Source organism: Neltuma alba, unplaced genomic scaffold (genome assembly GCF_004799145.2).
Source record: "Neltuma alba isolate B1F8T4 unplaced genomic scaffold, ASM479914v2 tig00012525_pilon, whole genome shotgun sequence".
NCBI classification, from domain to species: domain Eukaryota; kingdom Viridiplantae; phylum Streptophyta; class Magnoliopsida; order Fabales; family Fabaceae; genus Neltuma; species Neltuma alba.
In genome coordinates, this window is record NW_021636991.1 from 2,274 (window position 1) to 11,581 (window position 9,308).

A 9,308-nucleotide genomic window follows, 5' to 3' on the forward strand; every position below is an offset into this window, starting at 1 on the left:
GTTTTGATAGCGCAATTAACTATTAAATTGTCTTCCCTAATTAAGTTTCTCATAGAAAATATATTGACATCTTCTCTATTAAAATATGGCATCTCCAATTCAAAGATAAACAATTGTTTTTCAAACAATAAGAAAAATAATCGATAAATTCAATTTTGAAAAAATTTTCACAATCAATTACCACTGGAGAACAGTGGACATTGACATTGTGATCATATATTTATAATTTCAAAAAATTTTAAATAAGAAAACTAAAAAGCTTATGTAATCAAAATGTCTTAATTAATATTTTATGACTTCATAATAATATTTGGAATTTTGATAACAAAAACATGTACAATAATATTAAGAAAATAATATATATTTTGTTTGGCTACAACGTATGTGTTACATAATATAGCTTTTATGATTACATTTTTAGGGTTTTACTTAATTCAGTTAGTCTTATCTCGATCAAAGGGCATAGAGAAATGAATAATGATAAAGGAAACGTGACATAGGATCCTCACAGGACTAAAATTCTAATCATGTTTGTGCTGAGCAAATAGTGCAAAAGGAACGATAAGGAACATCGTTTACAAGGTCCGGTTGGGGCAAAATTGAAAATAATTTTCATGAAAGGAGCGGGAAATATTATGATAGGAAACAACTGAAGAATAGATTTGATATATTGAGAAAAGATTGGAAGTTGTGGGAAAAACTAAATAGATTTGATATATTGAGAAAAGATTGGAAGTTGTGGGAAAAACTAATGTCTGGAGAGACTAACATTAGTTATACTGCAGCTACAAATAGAGTGTTAGCCTCCGATGAGTAGTGGCAATAAAAATTACTAGTAACTATTTGTGTTAGTTGAGTTTTCATTTTGAATATCAGTTTAGATATCGCTTAATTATGCCTAATTATGTTAATATAGGTAGACCCCAATGTCAGAAAATTTAGACATCAGGGGTTGATATTTGCATCAGATTTGATGAAAATATTCAAAGATGTTGTGGTTTCGAGAGACTATATGTACACACCATCAGCCTCACAGCTTTAGCCAGTACTTGCTCCACATGCTGACACAGAAGAGGAGGAGGATGTTTATAGAGTCAGGCTGGACCAACAGGAAGGGTCGGGGGATAGTAAGGATGAAAATTTTGGTGTTCAACCAACAACCAATGTAGGAGTCATAGATGACTTGGCTGGTTTCAACTTAAACAACCCTGCGAGTACTGGACCAAGTGGTTTAAGATGCTATGGAAAGGGAAAAAAAAAGAGGGTGAGACGTCTGATGCAAAGATGAAGAAAAAAGTTGTTGCCTCTACTAAAATTGCTGATAGCCTTAGTGTTATAGCAACTGCTTCTGAGCAGCGAGCAAGAACATTAAACAAAGACCCCGAAGTAATTGACAAAGTTTTGGCACACCTGGCTAGTCTTGAAGAGCTTAATACTGACGATTAACTATATTATGTATGTGCTAAGATGCTTACATGGTTGAGGTGGGCTAGGCGAGCTTATTTGGGTTTTATGCATGATAAACACAAGTTGTTGAGATGGTTGATACTAACAACACAAGACCCAAACACATGGAAGGGAACTGTAGTTTAGGACTCACTTCTTTCACTGTTATTATTGTACATGTTGAATTGATTGCTGTGTTAACCTGAACTAATGTGGCCCATTATAGAAATTTTAGTAATGACTATGTAATAGATTTACGCTAATTTCTATTTGTCATCTATGTGTTTGGTTTTTTTGTTTGTAGTATGAAATATTTTTTTCGCCCTTATAATGCCTACACTTTCTTCTTATCACAGTTATAGGTTAATTCAAGAAATAGTCAATTGGAATGATGATTCACCATGGAATGAAGATACTTTAGGGAATTGGAATAACAATTCATGGTGGAATGAAGGGAATGTAGATGACCATTCAACATGGTTATCCATGATTAATAATGAATTGACACAATATGAAGCAGTAGATGCATTAGTTGGTCATTATTGTGAAATGTACATGTTTAAACAGCCCTGCAGAACTAGTGAACAGATAGGAAATTTATGGGTACAAAGCATTTTGGCAGGTCATGATGATTGATGTCATTAAATGTGTAGAGTAGATAAACATGTTTTTCACTTCTTATGTACTAAATTGGAGGAACATGCTTTACGCAAGTCTAAGTACATAGAAATTGAAGAAATGGTAGCGATGTTTTTAAACATGGTTGTAAATAGACAATGCAATAGAATGATCCAAGAACAATTTCAGCATTTAGGAGAAACTATAAGTAGGAAGATTCATAATGTACTGCAAGCTTGCCTTAACCTATCAAGTGAACTTATTCGACCCATAAATCATATATTTCATGAAACTCATCAAAAAATTGAGGATGATCCACATTATTATCTATTTTTTAAAACGCAATCAGAGCAATTGATGGCATTTATATTCCGTGTGTTGTCCCTGCTGCAAAATGAGAAAAATTTATTGGCAGAAAGGGAAATCCATCACAAAATGTCATAGTTGTATGTGATTAGGATATATGTTTCACTTTTGTCTTAGCAGGATGGGAGGGATCCACACATGATGGTCATGTATTTGACAATGCTATTACAAATTCATATCTAAATTTCCCTCATCCACCTCCATATATATATTTATAAGTTTCAATCATGCTCATTTTTAATTATTTTATATTTTTATTCATTTTTACAATGTCACAAATTGTTTCATGAATCATTAGGGAAATATTACTTGGTTGATGTGGGATATCTAACACCAAATGGATATCTAGGTCTATACAGATTTGAGCGCTACCACCTTCCAGACTTCCGACGAGATTATGAAATATTAATAAAGCCTTTAATTATTATCATTCCAATTTAAGGTGCACAATAGAAAGAACATTCGGTGTTTGGAAGAATAGATTTCAAATCTTATAAAAATATGCATAGTTATGACTTCCAAAAACAAGCGTACATGGTTTGTGCAACAATGGCCATTCATAACCTTATAAGGAGACATCAAGCTTCAACACTTTTTTTGTACAAGTTAAAAATGGTAATATAGTTGGCGAATATGATCAAGCTGAAGTTAGTCAACCATTGTCTTCAAATGTTACATCATAGTCTTCATTACATATGAATCGCGTCTGTGATGCAATTAGAGACCAAATTAGCCATAACTTATCAATTAATTAATTATGTAATATTATTTCATTTCACCTTGTTACAATACAATGAATTAGAGTTTAAAACATTTTTATCCATTCAAATTATGTTTCGCTTTATATTTACAATATTTTTTTTATTTCTTTGATGTTTTTAAATTTAATTCACTCATTAAATTTCACTTCTTCATATTAAATTAATTTACTTCATTGTATTATGTCAATTCATTTTTTTATCATGTTTCACTTTATATTTAAAATATTTCTTATGATTTCTCTAAAGTTTTCAAATTTACTTCATTCATTAAATTTCACTTTTTTATTGTATTATGTTAATTTATTTATTTTTTCATGTTTCACTTTATATTTAAAATATTTTTTATGATTTCTCTAAAGTTTTAAAATTTAATTCACTCTTTAAATTGCACTTCTTCATATTAAATTATTTTAAATTCATTGTATTATGTAAAATTATTTTTTTAATCATGTTTCATTATTTATTAAAACTTATATCCATTTTAGTTATTTTACAACTAAATTTACTTTTACTCAATCATAATCCAAACAACTTTTTACCTATCTCAATTTGATAAACTAATTTTTCTAAACTCCCATCCAAATACAATTTAGTTTATCCAATTTAACTTTTACCTAATTTTACTTTTCTAAAAGTTAAATTGAAAATAAACTGCTTTTTTCACTGTCAATTCAAATGGATGCATTAAATATCAAATCAGGTTTGATCTTAACACTTTAATAGGTTTTGACAATATTGGTTTACAAATAACAATACCTTTTTTATATAAATTTCTTATTTGGGATTTAGCCATTTTAAACTTTTTTTTTTGGTGGAACTCTCTCATAAAAAATTGATTAGTTAAAAAAATTAAATCTGTAAAAAAAAATATTTTTATTTTTTAAAAATGTCTTTATTTATAAAGAGAAAAGGAATGAGAAATAGAGTATGAGTAGGAAAAATAGGTGTATAAAAGATAATTAATGGAATAATATAACATGCAATAAGAACAAAAATGAAAAAGAAAATTTCATTAAAATTGGATTGCGGACGTCGTTCAAGTGTTGCATTTTATATATAGGGCTCAGTATTTCATTATCTCTCCTCCAAATATCTCAAGTCTCCTTATTAGTTTTATTTTTATAATAAGATATGTTAATTTTTATTTGGGATAAGATGCAAACTTGTTCCGAAAATTTTAACTCCAAAGCCTTAGCCACGCAAAACATTTTTTTGATTCAATATTGCCCAAGAACTTTAAAATTGTAATTTTACTTCCTCCCATTAAAAAACCAAAGTTAATAGTTAAAATAATGATATTGATCATTAATATTTTTAACAGTAGAAAATAAATTGCTACAATTTTAAACTTCGGAAACAATATTGAATTAAAAATATTCGAAAATGCCTAGAGCTCTTTAATGAAAATCTCTATGTGAAGTCTGAACCTTAACCTTCTTATTTTTAAAATTATGTTTTCCTTTATTTGTTTATAATATTTATTTTTTGTTCCATTCATGGAATATAATTAACATGTATTATAAAATTTACACCAAACCAAATATAACATCTAATTCGAGGTAAATATTGATTCTACTATTTAAAAGTGCGATTAGCTCAACCCATTAGATGACACATAAGAGGCTTAGGGACTCAATCCTAAGTCATATGAAATTCCCAAAAAATACATATGTAATAATTACAAATATTAATAAAAAAATTTTAGGAAGAATTATAATGAAGTTCCAAAGAAAAAATAATTATTAAAAAGTTTTAATAACAACCTAAACAGCTTATATGACAAGTTTCAAAATAAAAAACGGATAATTTTTTATACTGTTCTACAATTATTTTTCTTTCTTGAAACCTCATTATAATTCTCTCAAAGTTTTAACTTCAATTACACATTTACGAAGACCAAAATATTTAATAAAAATAGTAAATCCCAGTGTTATTTAACACAGTCAAACAAGCATACAAGAATAAAGTTACAGGAAGATACAGATTAATAGAAGATAACTAGTACTCTGTAGAACACAAGACATCAAGAATTTGAATGTATAAATACTAGTGAGACTAGGTGTTAATCTGTCATTGGTTTGGCTTTGGTCAAGAGAAAAATGGCTCATTCTTACTCCACTTGTTGATCATCTGCAGAAAAATCTCATTCCAAGTGTCTATAGGACCAGGCAGGCACCAATGAACACAATCATTCTGAACTCTCTCTCTAACCCCATTAGCAAATGGAAAAGGATGCATGTAAGGACCTGGATGCCCATCTGGCCTCATCAAAGCCAGTTTGGTCACATCCAATGCCTCCAATCTCAAACCCCTTTCAAATTTCTCATTATAATTAGCCTTGGCAGCTTCCACTTCTTTAACCGCAACCTTCCTCATATCAGCATCCATCCCTTCAGGTTCCTTCTCTTCCTCTCCAAATGGCTCAGTCTTCGGACATGCCCCAGCCTTATCCCACTCACCTTCAAAATGTGCAGGAGGAAATGTTGTCACTGTCACTTTGATTCCATCTTTACTATCACTACTATTAACACTTCTTCTTTCAATTATGCTCTTCAGGCTAGTCCTTAAAGCCTTTCTCAACATATCATAGAATCCAATTTCTGTGTGATTCAAACCAGGACAGTAATGGCAGCCTAACACTGAGCCACCCTCATAGTAAACTGCAGGAAGCAGAAACCAGTGACCTATTGAAAGCACTATCAAATCCATTTGATTCAAATCCTTGCCCATCTCTCATCGACAAGATCTAAGAAAAGTTCGTTATTCGGTCTTCCGCTTGATTTCTCAATCCCTTTTACCAGAAATGGAGACCAATACAGAGACACAGTAATGTTGTGAGAAGCAAAATACCATCTGCGAAATTTGTTTTCTTCCCCATTTCTATAGACCAGCTTTGGGGTGGAAACTGTGGCTACCATACAGAGAAGTGACTCTAATTGGTTTCTAGCGACGGAATCACCTACAAAAGCTAAGTGCTTGTGCTTGACAAGTTGAAGAAAAGATTGGGGTTCAAACCTTGGGAGATTGCAGCGTGTGGGTTTCCATCTCCAATAGAGATAGCCTGTGTCAGGTCTTCCGTGGCTAATACAATTCTGGCCTTCCTTGATTGTTCCACAGGTCGTACCGTTGTATAAAGGGCCTCTTCTGTCACGGACCCATTTGCCATTGAAGTAATCACATGGAGTCCCATTGGGTCTTTCCTCTTCTGCAATTCAGCAACTGTTAAGCAAGAAGAACAAAGATAATGAAATGTCAATAACCAACAAAAATACACAATGAACCCTCATTAGGGTATCCAAATCCTTCCTTGAAGGATGACAAACAACCTTAAAATCCTTGGAAACTCACGAGGATAAGACCTATGTCAGCCTCCCTAAGTGAGGAACCATCCCACACAACTAAACACATTACAATTGGACCCTTTTATAGACCCGAAACTAATTTGTGATCATAACTAAGCTAAGATCTTAACCAACCAATGATGCTTTAATATCTCCAACATGCCCCTCAAGCTAACACCATATAGACTAATCAAAGTGTCAACTTGCAATATAAATAATAGGATGAGCTGAAGTGAACTATGCCAATGACAATGACAAAAGATTTTTCTAATTGTACTCATCTTCATCAACTTGACTTCACTTTATGCGCTTTCCTTCCCCTTGTTTCTTTTCTCAGCTGGGTACGGAAATGCAAACCACGACAAGTGATGAGGAGCCGAGTGAAGATGAATATAATTCAAATTGAGGTTACACATAGTGCCCGTTTGTCCTTTGCATGAAGTCTCATCAGGGTCTGCTTTTCTCCTCCCTTCCCCATTTTCTTCCCATACAATACAATCGTCGTATTTTGATCCAATTTAGTTTCTCCCTTTTCACAGAGATCTGAACAATCAAAGTGCTATAACAATGAAGGAAAAAGTAATCCATCACAAAGGAGGAAGTTGCGACTTATCGTCAATGAGTTGTAACTTTGGATCTTTTCCTTGCCTCACTTTAAAGCACCACACCCATGACGGTAACGGCGAATCCCATCATTCCCATAACTGTCACAGGATTTTGAACTTCAAAACCGAAATTATAGTGTGTTTAACCACCAGAAAATTTGTCAGAGTCACCAAATAAGCTACAGTGCATTACCAACTAACAAAAATAAGATAAACAGATCTCCTTTGGCTTTCTCAACCCTAATAGCCGACACATTTCCCTCACTGTACTGAGTACAGGAAGCAAGATCAATGCTGCCGTTGGAGTCCTATATAGATGCAAATTCATGGATTTCAAGAGCTTCTCTGACTCAGAGGTCAATAATACCCCCCGGCCCACAGATTTCCACACACCCCAGTAGGAGAACCAACACAAACCAAGAACCCAAACAAGTGAAACAACGGCTCCCTATTGCTAGACACAGCAATCCCAAAGAAAAAAGAAAATGCAGATGCAATAAAGCCAAGCACACCTCGGCAGACTCTTTCTTGTAATTAACCAAGAAAGCAAAAACTCACAGTGTAGAACGCTGTGGTGCCACCAATTGCTTGGGTAAAAGAAACCAGAGGGTACCTCAGTGAAGTATTGCCACAAATGACAGAAAAGCCACAAAAAAAAAAAAAGTATTGAGCAAAGATCCTGAAGAACTGTTTTCTACAGTGAATCAAGAAACAATGATCGGCGACGTCATTAGGATTGGCGAGAGGTGAGATCCAATGCCGACTGCAGCAGCAATTCATTGGGGTACCCACAATTCTGAGAGGTAGGCGATCTCGACGGACGGACGGACGGACCAGATTTGAAGATGGCGCCAGTACGAAGAGCATTAAAGGCGAGGTTGCAGCAACGAGAGCGCGAAGGGCGATCTTGCAGCGGAGCTTCGACGGCGAGTACGACGATGTGAGGTGCTTGTGCAGACTTCATCGCTGCTCCCACCGAACGGCGGACACCCGCAACGGCGGCCATTACGGCCGCAAGCATCACCGGTCATTGGTCAACGCACACTCTTTTCCTCATCCTTCTCTTTTTCGTTTTTTTTTTACTCCTTGTCCTAAATTGAAAATTGATAAGTTGGGATTATTTTATTAAATTATTATTTTTATATCGGCAACATTGCAACAACAATGGGAAGTAAACAACTCTGATCTACAGTTTAATTTAATTTATTCAAATATTAAAAGTAAAGATAGTGTGAGAAGAAAATGAAAAACAAAAACAAAAAAACAGAGAGAGACGCACATTCGAAGGATCAAAAACCTTAGAACACGAAGGTTGCAGTCAAATCAAGAAAGAGATTGAACTCTGGTGAAACAAGAACCTCCGTCATAAATTGGGCTTCAGTATCTTTTAACCTAGAAACAACTTGATTCTAATACCATGCAAAGCAAGAAGAACAAAGATAATGAACGTTAATTCATCATCAAAAATAAAATAAAATGAATCTGCTTTAGTTAAACTAAATTATAAATCCTTCAAAATTCTTCCTCAAAGGATGATGATCAACTCCAATTAAGTTTGTGGGGACTCATGAGGAGAGGATATATGTTAACCTTCATGTTTAGATGAAAGATTAAACCAACTCCAATTAAGACCCTTATTTGTGATCTTTAACTAAGCAAAAATCTTAACAAACTACCGACACTTTAATATCTCCAACAGTAACAAAAACTACATGTAAAGTCTGGTAAATTGGTAAAATCTCACAACCCCAAGTTACTGAATGCGATTTGAAACAAAACACATGAACAATCTGTCACGTACCTGCTGAAGAAGATACTGAAGAAGGAGGAGGAGGAGCAGAGGAGGAGGAGTACTGAGGTGTGATGGTGATGGTGGATTGAGGAAGACGAGAATCTGAAGGAGGAGGAAGACGAAGAGGGTAAAAGTATAAACTAAGGAGGGAAATGGGAAGAAAAGCATAGAGAGCGACAGGGAAGATTTTCTTTGGGAAGGAGAAGAAAGATTGGTCTTTGAACGGGTTTGTTGATTCCATTTTCACAAGCTTCTTCTATTATTTTCCTTTCTGCTTTCTTCTGTGTCTTCTTTCTGGTGTTCTCAGGCGACAAGACTGGCAAATAGTCTCTGTGATTTTTTCAGAAGAAGGTTATGAGCCTAAGAGGGTGAGATATGA

The 9,308-nt window shown here is 33.9% G+C and overlaps 1 pseudogene; it reads right to left on the reverse strand.

The window, feature by feature from the left end:
* Positions 1–5,077: 5,077 nt before the first annotated feature.
* Positions 5,078–9,308, reverse strand: LOC114728235 (protein ALTERED XYLOGLUCAN 4-like; annotated as a pseudogene).